Source organism: Myxine glutinosa, chromosome 9, assembly GCF_964187855.1.
Source record: "Myxine glutinosa chromosome 9, kmMyxGlut1.1, whole genome shotgun sequence".
Classification (NCBI taxonomy): domain Eukaryota; kingdom Metazoa; phylum Chordata; class Myxini; order Myxiniformes; family Myxinidae; genus Myxine; species Myxine glutinosa.
This window is the reverse complement of record NC_136269.1, coordinates 13,318,529-13,345,927: the sequence shown is the minus strand read 5'-3', so window position 1 is coordinate 13,345,927 and position 27,399 is coordinate 13,318,529. Positions and strand designations below refer to the sequence as shown.

The 27,399-nt window shown below is 44.6% G+C and overlaps 1 protein-coding gene across 5 annotated transcripts in view; it reads left to right on the top strand.

Annotated features, from left to right (window-relative positions):
• LOC137435638 (sorting nexin-15) overlaps positions 1-27,399 on the top strand; it is a 59,187-nt gene that overhangs the window by 6,279 nt on the left and 25,509 nt on the right. For 4 of the 5 annotated variants that reach the window (XR_013624498.1, XR_013624497.1, XR_013624499.1 and 1 more), the window contains exons 2-4: positions 9,670-9,705; positions 22,989-23,108; positions 26,096-26,212. The gene's annotated coding sequence lies outside the window, so the exon portion shown is untranslated. Of the gene's footprint in view, positions 1-9,669; positions 9,706-22,988; positions 23,109-26,095; positions 26,213-27,399 lie in introns of those variants that run through there. The other variant, XR_013624495.1, reaches the window with a different exon arrangement.

Genomic DNA, 27,399 nt, shown 5'->3' with positions numbered 1-27,399 from the left:
TCGGCAATGGTTGCTCGAGTGAGATGTGCATGGAAGAAGTTTCGGGAATTGAGTGGCGTGCTGATGATGAGGGGAGTGTCGTTGAAGCTGAAGGGAAAGGTGTATGCTGCATGTGTGAGAAGTGTTATGATTTATGGGAGTGAGACATGGGTAATGAACGTAGAGCAGCAACGAAGGTTGGAAAGGGTGGAAATGCGAATGGTTCGACGGATGTGCGGAGTATCGTTGAGAGAGAGGAAGACAAATGATGAATTGCGAAAGATGATGGGAATAGAGCCTGTGATTGATGCTGTGAAGAGGAACAGGTTGAGATGGTTTGGTCATGTGTTGAGGAAGGATGAAAGTGACTGGTTGAGAAGAGTGATGGAAATGAATGTAGAAGGAAGTAGAAGACGGGGAAGACCGAGAAAGACTTGGCTAAAGATGGTGGAAGAAGAAATGCGGGCAAGGGGGTTAACAAGGAGAGATGCAGAAAATAGGGCAAAATGGAGAAGATTGTCATGGGGACCGCAAGGCTAACCCCCGCTCTAGCAGGGAAAATGGCCTTTAAAATGCATGTTGTTGTTGTTGTACTATTATTGTTATCGTTTAAGTGAAATTGGTGATAACTGTTTTCAAACGGTAAAAAAGTTAATGTTTTAAAAAGAAACCGGAAACCGGATCGGGAACCGGACGAGAGGAAGAAAAAGAAGAAAAAGGAGGCGGAGCAAGTGAGGTCGGAGAAGAAGCCGAGCTGCGTTGAGGTTTTGAGCAAACGCGAGCGATCGAGGGTCACGAGTGAACTTTGGGGTTTCCTGGGAAAGGGATTCCTGCGACAGAGTTGTTATCGCTGTGACAGATGAACCTGCGTGACAGGTTTTGCGGTTGATTCCGAAGAAAATCATTGGAGTGCTATTACGTCTCGAGAACGGACCATTGGCCATTTTGCCTCGCGCTCTATTTTTGCATCACTCCAGGTTTTTCACCTCGCTTCAACCATTTCACCACATCCAGACGTAACCTGGTGTGTGTGTGTGTACAACGTGGATTTTGAGTGTGAATTTGCGGTTCGCAGATTGGGAGCCGTTGAACGTCCATACCCGAAGGTGTGATTTCCCAGCCGCCTCTTGAGGATACCTTTGCCTATCTTTGGCAGTGTGACTGTCAACCGAGCGGGATTCTGGTCTCAATACAACATCGTTCTGACGATCACTGAAGCGTGGATCGACTTTGGCTTGATGCCGGGATAGAGACATTGGGAATGTTATTTTCGCTCACTTGGAGCACAGTGAGTTATATTGTATGAAACTGATGGTGCCATCATAGGAATGATATATTGGTTGTATAATTGATTAATATTGTAATTGTACTGTTATTCTTGTGTGACCTTAATACAATACTTGTTTGTTGGTAAGAATTGGTGTGGTTTCACCATTGATCTTTGACACACAGAACAACACATATTTCTGCCGTAACTCCTCTCGGGGCTCGGAGGTACACCGTGACCCGGGTTTGGGGAGGAGCACGTAACAGAAATTTGGGACTCGTCTGGGATAGAATTCCCTTACATTCCCAAAATTCCCAAATTTGGAATTTTCTAACATTCCCAAATTTTTCAAAAAATTGGATTTTTTTTGTGTGAAGGTTAACAGGTGCTAACTGATAGTCACCATGGTGTTTGACGCAGAAAAGTTTGCGGCGTCCCCTAATGAGGCACAGTTCCAGGCGTTAAAAAGATCGGAACTCATGATATTGGCCAAATATTTTAACTTGGAGGTCCGAGTTAGTATGAAGAAAGCGGAGATTCAGACATTGGTGGTGGAGTCTCTAGTGGGACAAGTAACATGGGAAGAGGTAGCCTTGGATTGGTTACCCGAGGAAAAAGGAAATGTGGAGCTCCGGAAAATGGAGATGCAACTGCAGAGCCAGGAAAGGTTAAAAGAGTTGGAATGGAAAGCCGAGGAAAGAAGAGCAAAGGAAAGAGCAGAACAGGAACGAGAACTCGAGGAAAGAAGAGCAGAGGAAAGAGCAGAGGAAGGGAGAGCTGAAAAGGAACTTGAGGAGAGAAGAGCAGAGGAAAGGAGAGCTGAAGAAGAAAGAAGAGCAGAGGAAAGGAGAGCTGAAGAAGAAAGAAGAGCAGAGGAAAGTAGAGCCGAAAGGGAGTTAAAGGAACGGGACGTGGAGTATCAGAAGGAACTTAAACTCAAGGAGCTGGAATTACTGGGAGAACGGGGAGAAGTAGTATCCATGCCCGCTAGTTCGACAACTAGTGAGAACTCTTGGGATGTTGGTAGGCATGTGAGGCTGGTTCCACCCTTCAATGAAAAGGAGGTAGCCAAGTTCTGTTTACATTTTGAGAAAGTGGCTCAAATGCTTGGCCTGTGGGGTCCTGGACTATGTTAGTGCAAAGTGTTCTGGTGGGTAAAGCTCAAGATATATTTTCGGCTTTACCGATTGACCAATGTGCAGATTATGAGATAGTGAAGAAAGCCATTCTCAAAGCCTATGAATTGGTCCCTGAAGCTTACCGGCAAAAATTCAGGAATGCCAGGAAGAGGGAGAGTGAGACCCATGTGGAGTTTGCCAGAATGAAGGAAACGATGTTTGATAGGTGGTGTGACTCGAAGGAGATTGGGAAAGACTTTAACTTGTTATGACAATTGATATTGGTGGAGGAATTCAAACAGTGTGTCCACGTGGACATTAAAGTACATCTGGATGAGAAGAAAGTACCAGAGTTATATGAGGCAGCAACCGTGGCATATGACTATGCCTTGACACACAGGATGGGGTTCCACAAACCTAACTTCCCGCCTAGAGTTAGCCAGGGGAGTTATGGTAAATCAGGATCGGAGAACAAATATTCATGGAGGCGGCCTAGAGAGGACTATGGGGACAAATCTGATACCGCGACTTTTAGGGATCAGAAGACTACAGTTCCAAGACAGGCTTATCTTCCGGGGGGCCTGAGACAGACCACGAGTTTTTCCTCCGGGCCGACTTGCGCTTTTTGCAAGAAACCTGGGCATTTGATGTCCCAAATGTTACGCCCTGCAAAGGAAAAATCAGGAGCGGAGTCAAACTAGTGCAACTCCGAATGCATTGGCCAATGCGAGAAATCGTCCTTGGAGGACACTGCCTTGTGAAGGTTCCCATGCCAAAGTTACGGCATCACAGAACGACCTTGTCCAAAAGGGTTACAAACCTTTTATTTCAGAGGGGTTTGTGTCACTGGATGGAGACTTAATGAAACAGAGACCTGTTAGGGTATTGAGGGACACAGGAGCACATCAATCTTTGATGCTTGAGGGCATTTTGCCATTGTCAGAGAAGACGGCAACTGGTGTTAGTGTTCTTTTACAGGGGGTTGGTGGCTATGTTAAAGCTCCTCTTCATGTCATCCATTTAAAGTCTGATTTGGTGTCAGGACCGGTCACCGTAGGTTTACAAGCCACTCCTGTAGAGGGAATGTCTTTTATTATCGGGAATGATTTGGCCGGTGGTCGAGTTTCTGGTCATCCAATGTTGGTTGAAAAGCCCAGTATGGAAAATAACACCGCACAGTTAGAGCAGGAGATTCCTGGTGTCTTTCCATCCTGTGCAGTGACTCGTGCTATGGGTAGGAAGGGCTCTGAAGAGAAGGAGAAGGAAGGCGATGTGGATTTGGGTTCCTTAGAGGTATTGGAGGAAAATTCTGAAAGAGGTAATAGGAAAGGGAGTGACATCAAGGAACTTAAGGAAAATGTGGCATCTGGACCAAAAGAGGAAATGGAGTGTCCGTCGGAGACATCTGGGAACGAGGTTGAACAAACGGTGCTGGTCCGAAAGAGACTTGTTGAAGAACAACTCGGAGATCCGGAGTTTGATTGATAAAGCCGTTACAGAGGAAGAGGCTATGAAGATACCTGTTGGTTACTTCATGAAAGGGGAAATACTCATGAGAAAATGGAGACCACCGGAGGTGCCAGCAAATGATGAGTGGAAAGTTCATTACCAAATTGTGGTGCCACCGCCGTACCGGAAGGAGATATTGAGTTTGGCGCATGAGACACCTTTGGCCGGATACCTTGGAGTGAACAAGACATGTGACAGAATATTGGGACATTTTTTCTGGCCAGGATTGCGACGTGATGTGGCGGAGTTCTGTAAATCTTGCCACTCTTGCCAGCTGGTGGGAAAACCTAATCAGAAAGTTCCATCCGCACCTTTAAAACCAATTCCAGCTTTTGAAGAGACATTCAGCCGAGTCATTATTGACAGTTATTGACATTATTGACAGACCCTTTACCTCAAACTAAGGCTGGACATCAGTATTTGCTGACCATCATGTGCGCTTCCACAAGGTTCCCAGAGGCAGTGCCTCTTAGAAAAATTACTGCGGCAGTTATTGCGAAGGCCTTGATTAAAATTTTCACTTTGTTTGGCCTACCTAAGGTCATCCAGTCTGATCAGGGTTCCAATTTCATGTCAACACTTTTTCAGCAAGTGGTACACCTGTTGGGAGTAGAGCAAGTAAGATCAAGTACTTACCATCCCGAGAGCCAAGGGGCCTTGGAAAGGTTTCACCAGACATTGAAGAATATGATCAGAACGTATTGTTTTGAATGTGACAAGGATTGGGATGAAGGAATACGTTTATTGTTGTTTGCTACGAGGGAATCTGTTCAGGAGTCATTGGGATTCAGTCCTTTTGAACTTGTGTTTGGACACACCATTCGAGGACCATTGAAATTGGTGAAAGAACAGTGGCTACAGGAGGAGTCACAGTCAACAGTGGTATAGTATGTGTCAACGGTTAGGCACAGATTGGCAAAGGCTTGTGAAGTTGCAAGAAGAAACTTGAAAGTTACACAGGATAAAATGAAAGTGAGACATGACAAGAAATCTCAGATAAGAAATTTCAGTCCTGAGGACCGAGTGTTAGTGTTGCTTCCTGTTCCAGGTCAGCCACTACAGGCTCGGTATTTTGGTCCCTATGCAATCGAAAGGAGGGTTAATGAAACAGATTACGTGGTGACAACTCCCGACCGACGGAAAAAGCGGCAGCTGTGTCATGTCAACCGACTGAAGAAATATTATGAGAGGAAGCCTGTGAAAAAAATGGTTCCTGTCTCACCTGTCGTACCTGTAGTCGGGGTGCAAGAGAATCCAGAGGTTGAGGCCGGTGTGAAGTTTGATAACTTTGATGACCAGGCTTGTCCCAGATTGACGAACAGGGAAGTGTTGAGTCATTTAGATGAGACATTAGGTCATTTGATGAGGGAACAACAAGGACAACTATCCAGCCTAATTTTTGAATTTGCACATTTGTTCACAGATGTACCTGGTCGTACTGACTTGGTATATCATGATATTGAGGTGGGGGAAGCCACTCCTGTGAAGCAACACCCCTATCGGATGAACCCTGTGAAGATGGAGTATCTTCGGAAGGAGGTTCAGTATATGTTGGAGAATGACATCATCGAACCAAGCAGCAGTGAATGGAGCTCACCATGTGTGTTGGTTCCAAAACCCGATGGCAGTTTTCGCTGTTGTACGGATTTAAGACGGGTTAATGCAGTGACCAAGACCGACTCATATCCCATCCCGAGGATTGATGACTGTATTGATAGAATAGGCCCAGCTAAATTTGTAACTAAATTTGACTTGCTGAAAGGGTATTGGCAGATTCCTCTTACTGATAGAGCCAAGGAAATCTCGGCTTTAGTCACACCAAATGGGTTGTATCAGAACAAGGTTCTTCCCTTTGGATTGAAAAACGGGCCTGCTACATTTCAACGGCTGATTCATATGCTTATTGCAGACCTTGAGGGGTGGAGGCTTATCTGGATGATGTCATCATCCACACTATGACCATGGAAGATCATATTAAACAAATTCAGGCATTTTTCAAGAAATTGACCGAGGCAGGGTTGACCATCAACTTATCTAAGAGTGAGTTTGTAAAAGCACAGGTGGTGTTCCTAGGCCATGTAGTAGGTCAGGGTCAGGTGCAACCGGTGACAGCCAAGATAGAAGCCATTGATCGCTTCCAAGTTCCAAAAGGGAAGACGGAGCTCATGAGATTCTTGGGTATGGCTGGTTGGTACCGGTGGTTCTGCAGGAATTTTTCTGATGTGGTAGCCCCTTTAACGAATTTGCTGAGGAAAGAGACCAAGTTTGTTTGGGATGATAAATGTCAGGCTGCCTTTGCCCACGTCAAATCAATATTAATGAGCTCTCCTGTCCGAGCAGCCCCGGATTTTCAAGCACCTTTCAAGTTGGCCATTGATGCAAGTGATGTGGGGGCTGGGGCAGTTCTATTACAGGAAGATGAGGATGGAGTGGATCACCCAGTGTGCTACTATTCCAAAACGTTTTACAAACACCAGACAAATTATGCCACTGCAGAAAAAGAGACCCTTGCTCTCCTGCTAGCGCTTCAGCATTATGAGGTGTATCTAGGAACTACTACCTTTCCTATAAAAGTCTTCACTGATCACAACCCCTTAACCTTCATTCAAAAAAATTAAAAGTAAAATCAGAGGCTGATGAGATGGAGTTTGGCTTTGCAGGAGTTCAACTTGGAAATTGAGCATGTAAAGGGCAGGGACAATGTCGTTGCTGATGCTTTATCCAGAGTGAACTAACTTTGGAAATTCCTGTAGGTTGTTTGGAAGTTTTGTTGCTTTATTTTGGGGAATATTAATTATTGTTGCTCACGTGAATTGATAATTTGGGGGTGAGTTTTACTTTTGTTTGTTAAAAGAGTTTTTGCATGCAAAGAAAGTTTTCACTATGTTCCAACTTTCATTCTTGAAGGGGGGGGAAGTGTTATGGATTCGTCACTTCCGTTGTTATGGTTCTCATCCACTGTAAACATTTTTGGTTGCATGTAATATTATTGTTATCGTTTCAGTGAAATTGGAGATTACTGTTTTCAAAAGGTAAAAAAGTTAATGTTTTAAAAAGAAACCGGAAACCGGATCGGGAACCGGACGAGAGGAAGAAAAAGAAGAAAAAGGAGGCGGAGCAAGTGAGGTCGGAGAAGAAGCCGAGCTGCGTTGAGGTTTTGAGCAAACGCTGGCGAACGAGGGTCACGAGTGACCTTTGGGGTTTCCTGGGTAAGGGATTCCTGTGACAGAGTTGTTATCGCTGTGACAGATAAACCTGCGTGACAGGTTTTGCGGTTGATTCCGAAGAGAATCATTGGAGTGCCATTACGTCTCGAGAACGGACCGTTGGCCATTTTGCCTCGCGCTCGATTTTCGCATCGCTCCAGGTTTTTCACCTCGCTTCAACCATTTCACAGCATCCAGACGTAACCTGGTGTGTGTGTGTGACGTGGATTTTGAGTGTGAATTTGCGGTTCGCCGATTGGGAGCCGTTGAACGTCCATACCCGAAGGTGTGATTTCCCAGCCACCTCTTGAGGATACCTTTGCCTATCTTTGGCAGTGTGACTGTCAACCGAGCGCGATTCTGGTCTCGATACAACATCGTTCTGACGATCACTGAAGCGTGGATCGACTTTGGCTTGATGCCGGGATAGCGACATTGGGAATGTTATTTTCGCTCACTTGGAGCACAGTGAGTTATATTGTACGAAACTGATGGTACCATCATAGGAATGATATATTGGTTGTATAATTGATTAATATTGCCATTGTACTGTTATTCTTGTGTGACCTTAATACAATACTTGTTTGTTGGTAACAATTGGTGTGGTTTCACCATTGATCTTGACACACAGAATAACACATATTTCTGCCGTGACTCCTCTCGGGGCTCGGAGGTACACCGTGACTGGGGTTTGGGGAGGAGCACGTAACACTTGCAACTACAGAACAATCAGCCTGCTCCCAATAATCAGCAAGGTCATGGAATCCATCGTTGCTTCCAATATTAAATCCTTCCTCTTCTCCAATGGCTTGATGTCGAATCATCAATTTGGATTCAGACCAGGTCTCTCTACTCTGGACATGCTGCTTCTGCTGTTTCAACAATGGATGGAGGTCCTCAATGCCAAACAGGAAATCACAGCCGTATCCCTTGACATAACTCGTGCCTTCGATACGGTCTGGCACCCCGCCCTGCTCACCAAACTCTACTCTTCTGGTATCCATGGTGATCTCCACGCATGGCTCACGGACTTCCTCTCCTATCATGGTCAAAGTGTGGCTCTCAGTGGAATTCTCTCATCTCCCCTTCCTGTCCAGGCTGGAGTTCATCAAGGCAGTGTTCTGGGCCCTGTGCTTTTTCTGGTCTAAATCAGTGATCTCTCTGACTCTCTGTAAAATACTCTATCGTTTTGTTGATGACTACACTCTCTGCCACTCCATATCTCAACCCTCAGATTGGCAGTTTGCAGCCTCTTCACTCTCTGCAGACTTGGATAAAAACACAAACTGGTCAAGCAAGTGGAACATGTCTTTCAATCCTGACAAATCTCACACTCTCACTCTGTCTCTCCGGAGAGACCATCTGGAAAACCCTCCCATCTCCTTTCTCAACATCCCTCTCAAAGAAGTGCTGTCACTCAACCTTTTGGGTCTCACTATCAGCCATGATCTTTCCTGGGAAAATCACATTTCCAAGCTGTCCTCCAAAGCCAGTCGCCGACTGGGCATCCTCCACCGTGCGAAGTCCTTTCTTGGGACACCTGAGCTCCTCGCCACATGCAAAACTTTCATCCACAGTTTGATGGAATGCTGCTATCCCCTCTGGGCTGGTGGTCCTGCCTCACACCTAGCTCGGCTTCACGCTGTAGAAACCAAAGCTTTCAGAATCATTGGAATCTCCCGCGATGAAGCTGATTCTGAGGGCCTTTCACTCACTCACCACAGGCAAGTAGGTGGTCTTTCTGTCTTCTACCGACTCCTCTCCGTCCTTGCTCCCCCAGCTCTCTCTGTGGTCTGTCCCCCAAATATTCCTTCAGCTCGCACAAGATCTGTCAGCAGCACTCTTATGGTTAAACTGCCAAAATCAAGACTCTCTGCTCACCTTCATTCTTTCATTCCTCCTCACTCCCTCCTCTGGAACAAACTACCACATTCTCTTCAATCCCACTCCTCCCTCCAGGTCTTCAAAACAGCTGTTCACCACCATATCTCATCTTCCCCCATCTAAAACCTTGATCTTTTCAACCTCCATTAATACACCCCAAATCCACCTTTTTCAAATTCCGTTTTCTTTCCTGAAAGTCCTAGTAGTGTCCATATGTTTTATACAGTGTACCCTGCCCCAGCCCTCTCCCTCCCACAGATCTCCCGACGTCCCTGTTCACTACTGTTGTGCTTGTGTGCTTCCCTCTCTCTCCCCATCTTGTCTCCCGCTCCCTTTATTATATGTTTTATGTGTCCGTTCACGTTTATGGTTTCATGTGTTTTACGTGTTTTATGTGTTCGCTATTGCACGAGCCTTGTCTTTGTAAACAAATAACAAAACCCCCCCAAAAAACAAAGAAGCCCCCAAATTGGCAACTATGACCCTTTAGTTCCCTGGGCTCATGGCTCCCCTTTTGATGATCCTCTTCTGCCTCGTGATGATTGTACCAAATTTGGTGGTTTTTTTGTTCCACTTTTCATGATTATTACTGAAGCTTGCACTATGGAACCTCAATTCAAGGTCATGGCCATGTTTGTCTAATGTCAAGTCACGTGTGCGTTCCCACATCCTTTTAATGACATGTGATGTATGTGTTTCTGAACAGGTTTTTTCACAGAAACGTCCAGCAGATGTGCAGGAGGTATGTTTTATGGATTACTAGCACATTACCCATTAGGGTGATTATGGCAACTCCCTGTAGTGACACACACACACACACACACACACACACACACACACACACACACACACACACACACACACAAACAATCACATCCACCTGTGGCCAGTTATATTTTGGCTTTGAGTAAGCTTACACCTGCTATTCTGACATCGCACAAGGTAATTGCTGAATGAAAGATTCCACCACTTATTTATTTTCCCCTGATATTCATCATAGATGAGGCACATGTATTGTATAACATGCATTACATATTGATCAGAGCAACAGATATTGATGATTGTACATGTATGCAATAAGCCAATTGATCAAACACTCACATCCTACTTTATTGGAGTTATTACATTTACAGGAAACAACATTTAGTTATTTCAATGCTGTTTTTGGTCCAGGCCGATACTCTGTTAATCTCACTTTTGATATGTGGTTGATTGAACAAAGCAGAAGGAAATTCATACAGAAAAGTATCAATTTATGGCTTTTGGAGATGTATAGCACACTCTTTGACATCTGAATAAAGTACCGCAGAACACACAGGAAGTGGTCTCTTTTCAAAGTTTAACATGACGAAGCCTGCCTGTGAATGTACACTACTTTACAAACTACATGTACATCACTTTGCTGTAAATGTGCACATGCAGCATGCAACAGGATGGGGTTTTTTAAAACCTTATTTGGGGTTTTAGCGGCATTTCTTTAGTCCTGCGCAGAAGCTAAACCGACATTTAATCTGCCATCTGTTGCATGGTTGATGTATCCATGTGGAAAGCAGTTATGAACACATTACTGTCGTACACACAGTGAGGTATGTATAGTCTGGCATGATGAAGATAGTATGAATGTTTACTGCAAGTGTATCGTGACGGTTATGGAAACCAGCTCCCAGGTTATGGAAACCAGCTCCCAGGTTATGGAAACCAGCTCCCGGCATCTGTGACACATAGGTTCCCTAGTCAGTTATATCATCAGTATTTGTGCTTAGATAGGGAGTCAAAACGGGGAGTCCCGTCTGCCAGCATGGATTGGTGCACATTAAATATCCCATGGTGTCCTTCGCAAAGGGTAGGTGAGTATCGCCGGCACCAAGGCCCTGCCCAAAATTCCTGCGTGAGTGAGTGGGCCCTTGTCCGGGGATTAAGTAAGATCGACTAAGTATCCGCTCTGTGTCTCTTCTCTTTACCCTGATCACTGTATAATTGTCAATAAACCTGTGTTTTTCCTTCCATTTGACCGTGCACGTAATTTCACACCATTGGCCGAGCATCGCATGAATAAAACCGCTCAAATCCGGTTCAATAAGAATTAACGGCACGAGTCACATGACATGCAAACCGCACGGCGTATCCGACTAGCGTGGCTTGTGCGAGGTCCAGCACCCATCTTCGTGGCAGCGTGTGTACCGAAGGTACGTGGGGATTCGACCCGATACCCTTCCGCATGCTCACGACAGGGGTGGTGGCTGGAATTGCTCTGCAATCCGCCCCACGAGTATAAAGTGGGTCGCGGCCTCGTGGACTCGAAGGCCCGAGGGGGAAAAGGGTTTAACCCCCCTCTGTACGTCAACGGGCTCGAGAGATCCGCAACTATATATATATATATATATATATATATATATATATATATATATATATATATATATATATATATAAATATATATATATATATATATATATATATATATATATATATATATGTATATATATATATATGTATATATATGTATATATATATATGTATATATATATATATATATATATATATGTATATGTATATATATATATGTATATATATATATATATATATATGTATATGTGTATATATATATATATATATATATATATATATATATATATATATATATATATATATATATATATATATATATATATACATTAGGGTGCATCAAACGCCCAACTATTTTTTAAAAGATGTTGGATTGATCTGTCCCAAATTTTATTTTGTTCCAATCATAAAATAAAGTTGCTATGCAAAATTTGGTAAGGTTTGGACATCATCTTCTGGGTCCACCTCACCATTTCATATTTTGAGTCGGTGGTATCAGAGTTGGAAATTTGACACGCAGCTGTTTTGAGGCCCATAAATAAAAATGAAAGGATTGACTGATTGCTACATATAATAACTCTTTGTAAAGGTATTATTGTGCTCTGTAGCAATATATCATCATCATAGGGATAGGGATACAATTCATTTATATACAAATAGTCAAAATAATTATTTTTTTCAAAATATGGATATAAAGCTAAATGAAGAGTATTTTTAAAATATAATATATAAATTAAAGAATATCCTGAATGTTGTAGTCATCTTGTCTTTACAGAGATCTTTTAACTAGACAAGATGATTAAAACAATTATTAGGCTATACTCTAATAAAATTGGATAATTGATTTATTTGTTGTACATAATTATGAAATGACATTATTGTTACTAATACTACCTTTTTCTTTCAGATAAAACAATGGATGGCACAGTAAAGAAAGCATCTGTTGCAACAAGAGAGTCCACCAAGGTGTTTGGTCTTGGAAGTGCCATAACTGAACAAGATTCCCAGATCAATGGCACCAGACTTCCAACTTGTTTACAAGTACTACGTTGTTTCATGTGGCACACGGAAGATGGCAAACTTGAACGACGCTCTCGGTGGGAATCAGCAAAGCTTGTACTGCAGAAAGTGACACCATTTTATGGCAAGGCTAATATTCCTATCATCTCTGAACGCAAGGCTATTGAGAAAATTATCAAACTTGCAGATGATAATCCCAAGCTTCGATCAATCCCTATCAACCGAAGAACAACTCCAGCAAGCATCACAAAGGTGAATCAAATGGAGATGAAATTTATGGAGACATTTCCCTTGTGGCCCAATGATGCTAGTTCTCACATCAAGAATCCTGAAGACTTAGCATTCCTGGAATCTATGAAGACAGATCGCTGTGCAACATTTGGCTGCCAAGATAAACTGTTGGCAGATAAGATGCAGCGTAAAGTGAACCGCGAGGAAAAAGAATCAGAGAGGCGAGCAAGTATGGAGCTGGAGTTCAACATAAATACTACAACCACTGTGTATAATATTAGTGACAGTGATGAAGAAGTAACTCTTGGACCTTCAACAAGCACACCAACAACCTCAAGAAGTCATCATCGTTTAGTTAGACCTGGCACATCAGTTTTCATTCCACATGACATCCTGAAGAGGCCCAGTCTTGTTTCACTGGCAACAAGGATGAAGATGACACCAACCCAACAGGCTGCTTTCACAGAAGCTCTTATTGAAGAAACAGGAGGGGATGTAGCGAAGGTGTCAACATCATATGCTACAGCAGATAAATCAAGACGCAAAATTGGACAGCATATTGCTACTACCTGTAAGGACAAATGGATACCTCCGAAGCTTGCTACGTTGCACTGGGACTCAAAGCTGCTTCCATGCTTAACTAACCAAAACACTTTTGAAGAACGCCTGGCTGTGCTTTTGGGTTCTCAAACTGATATGAAGCTGCTGGGTGTTCCATCCTACAAGCCTGGAACAGACCGTAAATCTGGAGATATAATTGCTCAGCTGACTAATAACCGACTTGAATCATGGAACTGCCAAGAGAATGTTGTCAACTTGACATTTGACACAACTGCATCTAACACCGGCCACATCAGTGCAGCTTGTGTAACAATTCAACAACGGCTTAACAAAGCTCTTCTGTGGTCAGGCTGCAGACACCACATTGGTGAAGTCATTCTTACGCACATTTTTACTTATCTTAAAGTTGAAGCATCTAAGTCACCAGATATCTTCCTCTTCTCAAGGTTTCGCAAGAACTTTGAAATGTTTCCACACACATTCAATGAACCACTTTCACGATTTGATCCATCTCAACTAAATGAAGCAGCAACAAGTTTGACAAGTGACTGGCAAAATAATGTTCTCAGACTCTGTCACACCGAGCAATCTCTAAGACGTGATGATTATTTGGAATTTGTTGATCTGTGTACTGTATTCCTTGATGGTGAAGTAGCTGAACATCAAATAACCTTCAAGCGTCCTGGTGCACTGCATAAAGCCAGATGGATGGCGAAGCTCCTCTACTCAATCAAATTATGTCTCTTCGAAAAACAAATCGCTGATCTTCCAGCAGGTACAATTACCACAGAAAAACAAGTGCCAAAGATCAGAGAATTTGTCACGTTTGTCACTCTAGTATACAGCTCCTGGTGGATGACATGTACCTCTGTCACCGATGCCCCATGGAATGACCTGCAGCTCATCTCCAAACTGAAACAGTATGAAGCTGTCAATGCTGGAATCTCAAGAAGTGCCCTGAAAGCCTTCAAACGACATCTCTGGTACCTCACAGAAGAGATGGTTCCACTTGCTCTCTTCAGCTCAGTTGTTCCTCATGACCATCGCCGTGCTCTGGCAGACAGACTTCTGGAGGTTCAGCCAGATTTTCCAGTAACCAACCCACAAGGACGGTTTGGTACTGGGTTTGGAAAGCCCAGATTTCCTGATGACTTGACTGAGAAGACCACTCTGGCTGATTTTGTTGGACCAGATTCATGGTACCTATTTCATCATCTGAAGCTTGACTGGGCATTTCTAGTTACCGATGTTCAAGAATGGACTAACTCTGCAGCCTACCAGACATCATGGACTAATGTTGAAGCCTTGAATGTGGTGAATGACTCTGCAGAAAGGGGAGTTAAGCTTAGCTCTGACTTCCTTTCAGCAGCCAGAAGTGAAGACCACTACCAAAATGTGCTACAAGTTGTTGAGCACAACCGCAAGGAGAAACCGAATCTTCGAAAGCGAGCAGCTCAAGGCTAAACTGTCAGAAATATCCATGAAAACTACAGTATCTTTGTTTTGTTTCTATTTTCATGTTCATCCATAGTCAGATGTACTCGTATTAAGATGATAAATGCTAAGATTGTGTATATATGATTCTACTGTAATAAAAATTATATCATTCTGGTATCTATAATACATATGATTATACCAATAAAATCATGATTTTGACTATTTGTGTATAAGTGAATTATATCCCTATCCCTATGATGATTATATATTGCTACAGAGCAAGATAATACCTTTCCAAAGAGCTATTGTATGTAGCAATCGGTCAATCCTTTCATTTTTATTTATGGGCCTCAAAACAGCTGCGTGTCAAATTTCTGACTCTGATACTACCGACTCAAAATCTAATTTGCTGAGGTGGACCCAGAAGATGATATCAAAACCTTACCAAATTTTGCATAGGAACTTTATTTTATGACTGGAACAAAATAAAATTGGGGACAGATTGTTTTCTTGACATAGGGGCGTTTGATGCACCCTAATATGCATACATATATATATATATATACATATATATATATATACATATATATATATATATACATATATATATATATATATATATACATATATATATATATATATATATATATATATATATATATATATATATATATATATTATAATATATACATACATATATATATATATATATATATATAGTATATATATATATATATATATATATATATATATATATATATATATATATATATATATCTATGAAAACAGTACATATCAAAAAAAAGGTAATCCAAATTCAAGGGGTTAATATGCAAAGGTTATTTATTTTGACAATTTACTTGTGGTTTACTAATTAAGAGGAGATCCTCAGCTTTCCATTGATTCCTTCCATGCATCATTGCTGTCACACATGACCGAGTACATGTTCATTGAAAATGACAAGTTCAAATAGCATTTTTACATGTTTGGCTAATCGATGCAAGTCAGGATAATTGGTGCAAAATGAACGTCAGATGTGAACTTTTCTCAGGAATGATTGGCCTTTCTGCACCTACACCTTCAACATGTCCACCTTCCCTTGCAACACAAAGCTCACAGCGGCGGAGCATGCCCTGACCCGCTCGTCTCACCATAGCCGGGGCGGGTCATTGCGCAAAGCATCCACTTCATGTCGAATACGGCCCTGCAATTCGTCAAGATCACGGGGAGGAGTTGCGAACACCTCGTTCTTTAAATGTCCCCAAAGGAAATAATCACATGGTGTGAGGTCAGGTGATCTTGGTGGCCATTTTGAGGGGCGATGACTCGGTCTCCAAAGAGTTCCCTCAGTCGATCTCGGACAGCGATAAGACGATGTACTGAGGCGCCGTCTTGGGCCCACCAGAGATATCTGAAGACACCATGAACCTGTCGCTCAAAGTTCTCCTCCAGCTGCGGTAAAACTTCATCATTGATCATCTGTAGATACCTGTAACCATTGACATTCCTTTGAAAGAAAAATGGTCCGATCACCTGACCACTTCCACAAAGTCCCAACCAAACAGTCCACTTTTGTCGATTTATGTTGGTGTCAAAATTAAATTCCGGGGGTTGCCCTGTCGGTGCATATTCAAGAACATTATGGGTATTGACCTTGCCGTCCATGGCGAAAGCAGCCTTCGTCGTCGATAACGAGATACCGCAGGACATTGACATCTGCTTGCAACGTGCTATGAACCATCTGGCAAGCACCAGCCTCCTGCAAAATCCCTTGGCATATGTTGATGCCGGATGTGAATCCGATATGGATGTTGGTGGAGGTCCAGTCTTGTGATTCGGTTGAATGTTGCCGAAGGCAATCCCGTCCAATTTCGTCTTGCGCTGGTATCCCTAGGATGCTCCAAAACTTGCTGCCTTACTGCTGCAATGTTCATTTCCGATCGCCCAGTGTGCCTCCTACCAGAATTCTCCTTGTTGCGGTTGAGGCTAGTGCCATGCTCTTGGTATTTTCTAACATTCGCCCAGATGGTTTTGGCTGCTGGAGGCTCCCGTTCTGGGAAACGTTCCCTGAACGCATCACGAGTTCGCTGCAAAATTCCAGTTTAGTGAAAGGTTGCAACCACAAAGGTCCGCTGTTCAGTAGTAAGTTGAACCATCTTTTCAATGACTCAGACTGTCTCTCCACCCATACACTGTAGGCCCATCTTAAATACCCATCTTAAACAAAGGATGACGCAACCGACGATTACCAGACCAGCTTAACAATTTTACATAATCAACTTGGCAGTCGACAAGTAATGCATCCATTTCAAACTGTCTTGCACCGATTAGCCAAACTTGTAAAAATGCGATTTGAACTTGTCATTTTCAATGAACATGTACTCGGTCATGTGTGACAGCAATTATGCATGAAAGGCATCAATGGAAAGCTGAGGATCTCCTCATAAATGGTAAACCACATGTAAATTGTCAAACTAAATAACCTTTGCATATTACCCCTTGAATTCGGATTACCTTTTTTTTTTGATACGCACTGTATATCTGTACCTCAGTGTGTACCCTGGATTAGAATAGGTACACCGTATCCCTGCGTGTCATAAGAGGCGACTAAGAGGGTTGGCGTCAGGAGGGCATCCGGCCATAAAAACATTGCCTCAAAAAGAGAACCATGACAATTTCAACTACATATGGGCAGGGTACAGCCCGAAGTGGAGATCGGTTTTTGAGGTTTGGGACATGGAATGTAGGGACAATGACATGGAGATCAGGAGAAGCGGTGGAAGTATTGGTCAGAAGAAGAGTGGACATATGTTGTGTGCAAGAGACGAGATGGAACGGAAGTGGTGTGAGAATGGTGAAGGGTAGGCAGGGACAGAAATACAAGTTTGTGTGGCAAGGGGGCCTGGAGTGCATGAATGGTGTTGGTGTCCTGTTTTATGAGGAGTTTGTAGACAGTGTGGTGAGTGTGACTAGAGTGAGTGATAGGTTGATGATGGTGAAAATGATGATTGGAAAGCTCTTGGTGAACGTCATCTCGGGATATGCTCCAACAGGTTGGTCGGAGCGATGAAGAGAAGGACAAGTTCTGGTGGTGTGATAGAGAAGCTGATGGAAAACGTGAAAGATGAGGAAGTTGTTGTGGTAGGAGGAGACCTAAATGGACATGTGGGAAGGAGTATGGACGGTTTTGAGGGAGTTCATGGGGTTACGGATATGGTGTGAGAAATGGAGAAGGTGAAAGGATTTTTGGAGTTTGCTGATGGAGCTGATTTGTTGATTTGTAATACTCAGTTCCAGAAAGAGGATAATAAGCTTGTTACATACACGTCAGGTGGGTCGACGACAACCGTTGAATACCTGATGGTGCGTAGGCGAGATAGGGGGCACCTCCGGGACACAAAGGTGATCCCGGGGGAGGAGGCTGTTTCACAGCATCACTTGGTTGTCTGCGACATAAGGTGAAAGGTGCGAGGAGAGCTCGGCGGGTGAAGTACCAACCGAGAATGAAGGTGTGGAGGTTGAAAGAGGTGACAGTAAGGGAGGCATTAAAAGAGAGGCTGAGTAGGGGTAGAGGATGATGTGGTTGAGCTTGAAAGTGTTGGATGTCAATGAAAGCTAGTCTGTTGGGAGCCATTGGTGAGGTATGTGGATGGACAAAAGGACCACCGAGGCACTCGGAAACATGGTGGTGGGATGATGAAGTTGGAAAGAGGATTGACGAGAGGAGGAAGAGGTTTGGGGAGTGGCGGGGGGCGGGGGGTGCATGAGCAGAGACAGCGGAGCATGAAAGTTGTAGGGCAGCCAGGAAGGCTGCAGGGAGGGGGGTGGCAAAGGCACAGGAGGCGTGTAGGAAGATGTTCGGAGGGCGCTTGGATTCGGGGGAGGGTCGGAGAGCGGTGTTCAGGATTGCAAGGCAGATGGCGAGGGAGTGGTGTGGTGTGATGGGGGTGAGTTTCTTGGGGGATGGGGTGGGACGGGTCGTTGTGGACCCAGATGGAATTAAAGGGGGATGGGGAGGATATATGGAGATGCTGTTGAATGCAGGGGGTGGATGGGATGGCAACATGGAGAGTGGCCCAGTTTTGGCACCGGCAGAGAAGATGGCTGGGAGGGAGGTTGGGTGAGCGATGGAGGCGATGGGGAGTGGAGGGGAGGGTGGGCCGACGGGAGTTGTGTGAGGTGTGTTGGGGGTGGCGGGAGGTTGGGGTGTGAAGAGAATGACAGAGATCTGTGGTCTGGTGGTGAAGGAGGGCCGCATTCCAGTGGATTGGGGGCTGAGTGCCCTCGTCCATCTGTGCGGGGGGAGGGGTGGCCCTCTGGAGTGTGGTTCCTGCCGAGCGATGGGGTTGTTGGAGCATGGAATGGGGGTGTTGGGGGGGGGGGGTGTTGGAGAGGAGGATGGGGAGGAGGGTGAGGATCGACGAGATGCAGTTTGGATTTGTGCCGGTACGGGGGGAGGAACGACAGACGCGCTTTTCGTTGTGGGGCAGTTGCAGGAGAGGTGCATGGAGGGGAGGAAGAGGTTGTTTCTTGGGTTTGTTGATCTGGAGGGATCATTCGATGGGGTTCCGCGCGGGGTATTGGCATAGGCGTTGGGGGGGGTTGGAGGTGGAGGAATGGTTGATCAGAGTGATGATGGCGGTGTACGGAAGAGCACGCACAGCTGTGGAGACGGGGGGCAGGAACAGTGGTGAGTTTGGGGTGGGGGTGGGAGTGCATCAGGGGTCGGTGCTGGGTCCGCTACTGTTTGTGGCTGTGGTGGAGGTGGCGTTGGTGATGCTCCGCACCTTGGAGCGTGGAGCGTGGAGGGGGTTTGCTGGCGGTTGGGGGTTGTTGTGTGCAGATGATCTGGTGTTGGTTGCGGAGGGTATGGATGGACTGAAGGAGTGGATGGACGGGTGGAAGGAATGTGTGGAGACAGTGGTGAGTTTGGGGTGGGGGTGGTCTGAAGGTGAATGTCGGAGGGACGAAGGTGATGGCAAGTGGTAAGGCATGTGGTGAGGTGGAAAGAACTGGGAGGTGGCCCTGTGCTGTGTGCAGGAGGGGTGTTGGGGTGGGCTCCATTCAGTTTGCGGTGTGCACTGAGTGGGTTCATCGAAGGTGTGGTGGTCTGAGAGGGTCATTAACCAGTGTGGCAGCTACATTCAAATGTGGGGTGTGCACGGAGGGAGCTGCGGATGGAGGAAAAGTTGGGTTGGGTCTTGGAGACGTTGTGAGGCTGGAAGGTGTGGAGACATTTTGCTGCCTCGGAGACATGCTGGGTGGAGAGGGTGGATCAGGCTCGGCAACGGTTGCCAGAGTGAGATGTGCATGGAGGAAGTTTCGGGAACTGGGTGGCATGCTGATGGGGAGGGGAGTGTCGTTGGGGCTGGAGGGAGGGGTGTGTGCTGCATGTGTGGGAAGTGTTGTGGTTCTGAGAATATATTGTTGCTTTAATATCCTTATATATCTGAGAATATATCAGTGTATATATATATATATTGTTGTGGTTCTGAGAAAATGTACATATATGATTAATAAAGGTTAAAGGTTTTGCCCCCATAGTTAGTCCACATGCAACACGTAGGCCACCTTAGAACGTTAGTTATTTCACCGTATATGTGAGATAAGGCCATTTCCAATAGTGATACCTGCGTTGTGTAAAGGAAGAAAAAGAGTAGGCCCCGTTCATTTTGCGGCCCACCCTCCAAATCGACCTCGTTGCGCACCATCCAGTCTGCGCCCCATTGCCCCTCGCATTAGGATGCTGAAACCAGCCAAATGCCACGAGGTAAGGCCTGGAAAATGGGCGGAGCGCAAGGTCGGGGGGTCGTGGCCACGTCAAGCAGACATCAAGGGCGGAGCCGGTATGACCCCAACAACCAACCAGGGCTCAGTGGGCATGGCTTAAGGGGCGTGGTGAGAACGTGGCTGGCACATTCTTGAGGATTCGCTGGGCAGTGCCATATAAACGCGTGGCCAAAGCCCTCTGAAGGACTCGCGTGATAAGGACTGTTAAGGACTATGGGGAGAGGCGCTTTGCTGTAAAGGACTGGCGTTGCGAATATATATATATTCGCTGGCGTTGGGAATTGTACAAGGACTTGTTGGGAGCGCATTGCATTGCGAGGAGGACTTGCACGATTGGTGCATGACAGAGGCGCTGTTATCCTGATTGATTGCTCGGACCCGTCGAGGATTTGGCTTTGCGCTTGCGGGGAGCGCATATAAAGCGCCGGTATTTCTATTACGTACGCGCCCCGTGAGCCCGCGAAGTAACCGCTAGCCCAGCCTACCGATCCCCCCATATAATTGTCCGATCCGCGCCAACGACACGCGGAGAGCTTGCCTGCCGTCTACCATCTTCTTCGTGGTACGAGTCGGGGACCGGAGCGAGCTGTGGACGCCATCTTTGGACCCTCAACCCGACCATCTACAACCCCCGTGTGAGTCTGAGTCTGAGTGCGAACGGGCCTGTGTCCAGGGATAAGTTAAGACTGTATAAGGCTGCCCAGTGTATCTGCTTCTTCTTCTTCACTGTACATTGCTTCTTCCTCTTCATTGTACAAAGTGTAATAAATTCCTTGTTATTCCTGTTTCCTCTTTATTCGACCGTTTTAGTGATTTCTCAATTCGGTAAGCCTGGCACGATCACAACCGCTCAAATCGGGGTTTAGTACCTGTTAACGGCCCGAATCGCGGCTCGCTGTCGCTCGGCCGTTTCCAAATTACAACCGTGATTCGGGCGGGAGTTATTTCCTTGCTTCATGGCCAGCGTTAGTAAATTAGGTAATAAGAATTCGACTTACGACCCTACCTAACGTCGTCCGGAAGGAACGTCATAGCTCCGGATACCGTCGGCGAGTAAAAAGACAAGGGGATTAATCCCCCCCTTGGTAAGGGAAGGCCGATGAGGAGATCCGCAACAATATATATATATATATATATATATATATATATATATATACTATATATATATATATATATATATTATATATACAACAACAACAACATGCATTTTAAGGCCATTTTCCCTGCTAGAGCGGGGGTTAGCCTTGCGGTCCCCATGACAATCTTCTCCATTTTGCCCTATTTTGTGCATCTCTCCTTGTTAACCCCCCTGCCCACATTTCTTCTTCCACAATCTTTAGCCAAGTCTTTCTCGGTCTTCCCCGTCCTCTACTTCCTTCTACATTCATTTCCATCACTCTTCTCAATCAGTCACTTTCATCCTTCCTCAACACATGACCAAACCATCTCAACCTGTTCCTGTTCACAGCATCAATCACAGGCTCTATTCCCATCATCTTTCGCAATTCATCATTGTCTTCCTCTCTCTCAACGACACTCCGCACATCCGTCGAACCATTCGCATTTCCACCCTTGTCCAACCTTCGTTGCTGGTCTACGTTCATTACCCATGTCTCGCTCCCATAAATCATAACACTTCTCACACATGCAGCATACACCTTTCCCTTCAGCTTCAACGACACTCCCTTCCTCATCAGCACGCCACTCAGTTCCCGAAACTTCTTCCATGCACATCTCACTCGAGCAACCGTTGCCGAGTCTGATCCACCTTCTCCATTCAGCATGTCTCCGAGGTAGCAAAATGTTTTCACACCTTCCAGCTTCACGCCGTCTCCAAGATCCAACTCAACATTTCCTCCATCTGCAGCTCACTCTGTGCACACCTTACATTTGAATGAAGCTGCCCACACTGGTTAATGACCCTCTCAGACCACTACATTTTTGATGAACCCACTCAGCGCACATTGTACATTGAATGGAGTTCACTCCGACACCCTTCCTGCACACAGCACAGGGCCACTTCCAGTTCTTTCCACCTACACCACATGCTTTACCACTTGCCATCACTTCGTCTTTCCTATATTCACCTTCAGACCTTTTGTCTCCATACATTCTTCCACTTGTTCATCTTTTCCTTCAGTCCATCCATACTTTCTGCAATCAAAACCAGATCATCTGCATACAACAACTCCCATGGTGGATGCCTTCCTGAAGTTTTCTCTTTTTAATAAATTTGCAAAAGTTTATAAAATCCTGCTTTATCTTTGTCATTATGGGGTATTGAGTGGAGATTGATGAGGGAAAAAATGAATTTAAACGATTTGAGCAAAAGGCTGCAAAATAGCAAAATGTGAAAAAAGTGAAGGGGTCTGAATACTTTCTGAATGCACTGTAATATATATATATATATATAATATATAGTATACATACATACATACATACATACATACATACATACATACATACATACATATATCATGTGTAAGTATATTCATTCCTGGAGGGGAAAGCTCTCATGGGAGGATTTTCTTTTTTTGTATTAATATTTTTTATTCTATTAAAAGGATAATGTGACAATCACAGAACTCTCTTTGTCAACAACGTTCCTCATACACAATGTGGCTGAACGTGCTCTGTTGCAGACTGTGGTATGGCGACGTTATAGCGACTTTCGGAAGTCTGCATCGAGATCTTTGTACATTCATCGGAATCTTTTTCGGAAGAAGAGGAATTCCCTACTTTTCCCAAGCCGACCATGTTTGGTACTTTGCTATTGGCTTTTGCGATAGGATGTGCTTCCTCTTTAGACATTGCATGACGTGTAAAATAGCTCGAACTGCATCGCTCAGTGAATGAAATGTCATTTTGTGCACTTAAAATCCCAAAACAAAGTTACATGAGCCATCACTATCATCCAGTTGACCTGACTGTTTAAATATTTCACTGCACACAACAACACCTCTCACCCCTCCTCCCCCACCCCCCTCCCCCCGACCCCACAGCGTGTTCCATGTCTGGGAGGCATTACAATTGGAAGAAAGTCGCTGAAATTCGTCCTTCGATTCTCTTTTAGTTGGATTTACTGAAGGTGGTGATGATTTGTGCTGACACGTCATAATATTAGTTTGCTCGGCTATCTCGCTTTGTAAGGTGTTTGACTTTGAGTTGTGTGGCCTCAGAATAATCACAGCAGAACTTTATTATATTTTGTACAGAACAGAAGCCTCAGGTCATGGAGGAGCTAAAGGACATGTATGGCAACATGTTTACAGACTGATAGAGGGTAAATGGGGAACAGGCAGACAAAAACTCTGCCGCATCACAAACGAGTAGTGAGTGACAGGAGTGAAAAAGAACACTTCTGTCTCACGAAATTCAAATCCAACTTGTGTTCCCTCTTGGTAAGTCCTCCTCCCACTCCAAATCCAAAACTGCAAATTCTGCATCACTACAATGATGGAAAGAGCCAGCATCAAAAATAATAGGGATGAGGAGGAGGAGTGGGGTTAGCATGAGGAGGAGAGGACGAGTGGGGTTAGCGTGAGGAGGAGAGGAAGAGTGGGGTTAGCATGAGGAGGAGAGGACGAGTGGGGTTAGCGTGAGGAGGAGAGGAGGAGTGGGCTTAGCATGAGGAGGAGAGGAGGAGTGGGGTTAGCATGAGGAGGAGAGGAGGAGTGGCTTAGCATGAGGAGGAGAGGAGGAGTGGGGCTGGCGTGAGTATAAGAGTTGGATGGGGGGGCATGGGAGAAAGCACAAAGTAATGACCAATGTCACTCTTAACAAGATGATGGAATGGATGATAACACAGATGATAGTTCCACAGGAGAGATGGAGGTGTGCTTCCAGGAGAGAATTGGGAAGGTACCAGGTGTAGTTCTTCGGAAGAATGTGTGTGACCCAGAAGGGTTGGGGTTGGATGGGGGGTTGTTGGAGTGAGGTGTTGAAAACGAGAGAGTTGTTCACCAGTCTTCGAAGCGATTTTTGAGGAGTGCTCCACCATCGGGAAGGTTGTAACAGATAATGTCGCCAATTTTCTCCATTCATTGATCATTTTTGACGGGATGGCCAAAGAAGCAAACAGAAGTTTTACAGCTGATCCTTATGGACGGACAGAGTGAAAACTTGGGAATTTCCTGTGTTGAAAGACATTGCAGGTAGCTGATGAGTTTTATGTATTTTCTAGATAGGTAGGCAGGCAGAACATTGGTGTGTTGTTCTGCACAGGTGGAGTCGTCAGCAAAATTATGCAGAGGATTGAAGTGGAGACGTCATCGATGTCGATTCAGAATTTTGAGGTGGTCCTTAAAAAGATGATATTGTGGTAATCCAGTCTCAATCGGAAGAGAATGAGATGACAGAATGCCTCCAATAGCAACACGCCCTGGGTGTCTCACACCCAGCAATACGGCCATGTCTAACCTATAAGGAAAAGGTGATACCACTCCATGTGGTTATGCATGGCCCCTTGCATACTGGCATGACTACAATCAGGTATTGATCCCACCTGAGAATACTATCACAAAAGCCTACTCTCTCTTATCTACCTTTGTACCTCATTCTGCCTGCGGAATCCTATCTATCCATCCTATCGCTCCTCTCAGCTCTGGTCCCTGGGATTGTTTAGCTTGCTTTCCCAACATGGAAAGCTAACCTAACTAAAGACAACTTTATTTTTAAGGCTCACATCAGGTGTGTGTCCATCTTTAAACAAGCCAGGTAGTATGTTATTGCTAATCTGAAGACTGAACTCACCAATCAGTCTCTTTCCTCCAAGTGATGCGTGGTGCTATGTCACGTCTGTATCTGGTGTGTGCTTCCACTCCATCCCCACTTCCACCTCAAATTGCCGCATCCACAGACAGTATTTTGACAAGGACAAATTGATTAGACGTTGGTGAAGATTCGGATCCGGATACTATATTTGTTGAAATTGCTTAATTGACTCTTCACCATTGAGAGATAGGGCCAAAAACGATATTTCACACGATATCTCAAAAAGTCCGTTGATAAGAGCATGCCGATTAGATTTTGGTTAAAGTACAGATCCGGATCCGGCCTACCAGTGGGATACAAAATGTAAACTGTTCCGTCCATCAGAGGTATCTGCTGGTACTCTGCCAAGTGCGGTTCTAGCTCCCTCCGTCACCTAACATTGGCGGAGGTTATGGTTCCCTGTGTGTTTATTACTTGGGCTTCTGCGTTATTTTGTCTGTCTGTTTGTATGTCAATAGTCTACAGGTCCCATTTTTGCTCAGATCTTCACGAAACTTCACCACCTGGTTGACTTGGTCATAAGGAAGAGGCCTATTGTTTTTTGAGGTCAAAAGGTCAACATAGTCCAAAGGTCAACAACTTAGATGGGATTTCTAAAATCATCGATTTTCATCCGATTGACTTGAAATTTCAACAGGATTTCCATATCAGGTCATTTAATTCAACCACCAATTATTTTTCAGGTCAATTTTTTGATTTTTGAAAAAATTTCCTGGTGTTTTCAGGTCTTTTTCCCAGTTGGAAAAAAAATCAAAATTTCAGGGCCATTTTTCAGGTATTTTCATTTTTTTGATGATGCGACCTCTCCATGCGATGTGCGAGACGTCGATTCACCTCCCACCACCTCCACAACTCCCACTGTTCCCCACATACACCATCTCCATTTGATGCGGCATGTGTGTTCGGTGCAGATGAACCGGACACGTGACATTCCGTGGAGTGGTTATTTTGGTGTTTGTCTTTTTGCTCCACACAGGCCGCTTTGAAGAGGCTGTTATTAAAGAAAGACGAAAGAGTGCAGAGGAACTCCTTCGGTTTGCCTCCACCATAACAGCTCTTCACAACAGCAAACAGCTGAAGAGCTTTTTTTGAGGCAAGTTACGTGCAGTGCCTTCAAAAAGTATTCACATCCATTGAGTTTTTTTTGCATTTTGTTGTGTTACAGCCTGAATTAAAATAGGATTAAATTGAGATTTTTTTGTCATCGATCTACACCCAATACCCCCATCATAATGTCAGTGGGAAAAAAAATTCTAGAATTTTTTTGCACAATAATTTAAAATGAAAAGCTGAAATGTCTGAGTCAATAAGTATTCAACCCCTTTGCTATAACACTCTAAATTGAGCTCAGATGCATCCAATTTCCTTTGATCATCCTTGAGATGTCTCTACAACTTGATTAGTGTCCACCTGTGGCCAAATCAATTGATTGGACATGATTTAGAAAGAAACACCTTTCTATATAAGGTCCCATAGTTGACAGTGAATGTCAGAGCAGAAACTCTATCATGAAGTCCAAGGAAGTGTCCGTAGAACTCCGAGATAGAATTGTGAGATGAAGCATAGATCCGGGGAAGGGTATAAAACAATTTCTAGAGTGTTGAAAGTTCCCAAGAGCACAGTGAGTTCCATCACTAGGAAATGGAAAGAACACGAATTACCCAGACTCTTCCTTCCGCTCGACCAAACTGAACAACCAGCAAGAAGGACCTTAGTCATGGCAGTGACCGAGAACCCAATGACCAATCTGACAGAAGTACAGAGTTCATTGGCTGAGATGGGAGAACCTGCCAGAAGGATAACAGTGTCTGCAGCACTTCACACATTTAGGCTTTATGGGATAGTGGCCTGGTGGAAGCCACTTCTGAGAAAAAGGTACATGACAGCACACCTGGAGTTTGCAAAAAGGCATGTGAAAGACTCTGAGAGCATGAGGCAAAATATTCTGTGGTCTGATAAGACGAAAATGGAATTATTTGGCCTGAATGGAAAGCACTAAGTTTGGTGGAAACTGAGTACAGCTCTTCACCCATCTAACAACATCCCTACCATGAAGCATGGTGTTGGCAACATCATGCTATGAGGATGCTTTTCAGCAGCAGGGAATGGGACGCTTGTAAGGACAGAGGGAGCAATGAATGGAGCCAAATTCAGGCAAATACTGAGGAGAACCTGCTTCAAAGTGCAAAAGACCTGAGACTGCAGCAAAAATTTACATTCCAACAGGACAATGACCCCAAGAATACAGCCAAAGCAACAGTGGAATGGCTTTAGAACAAG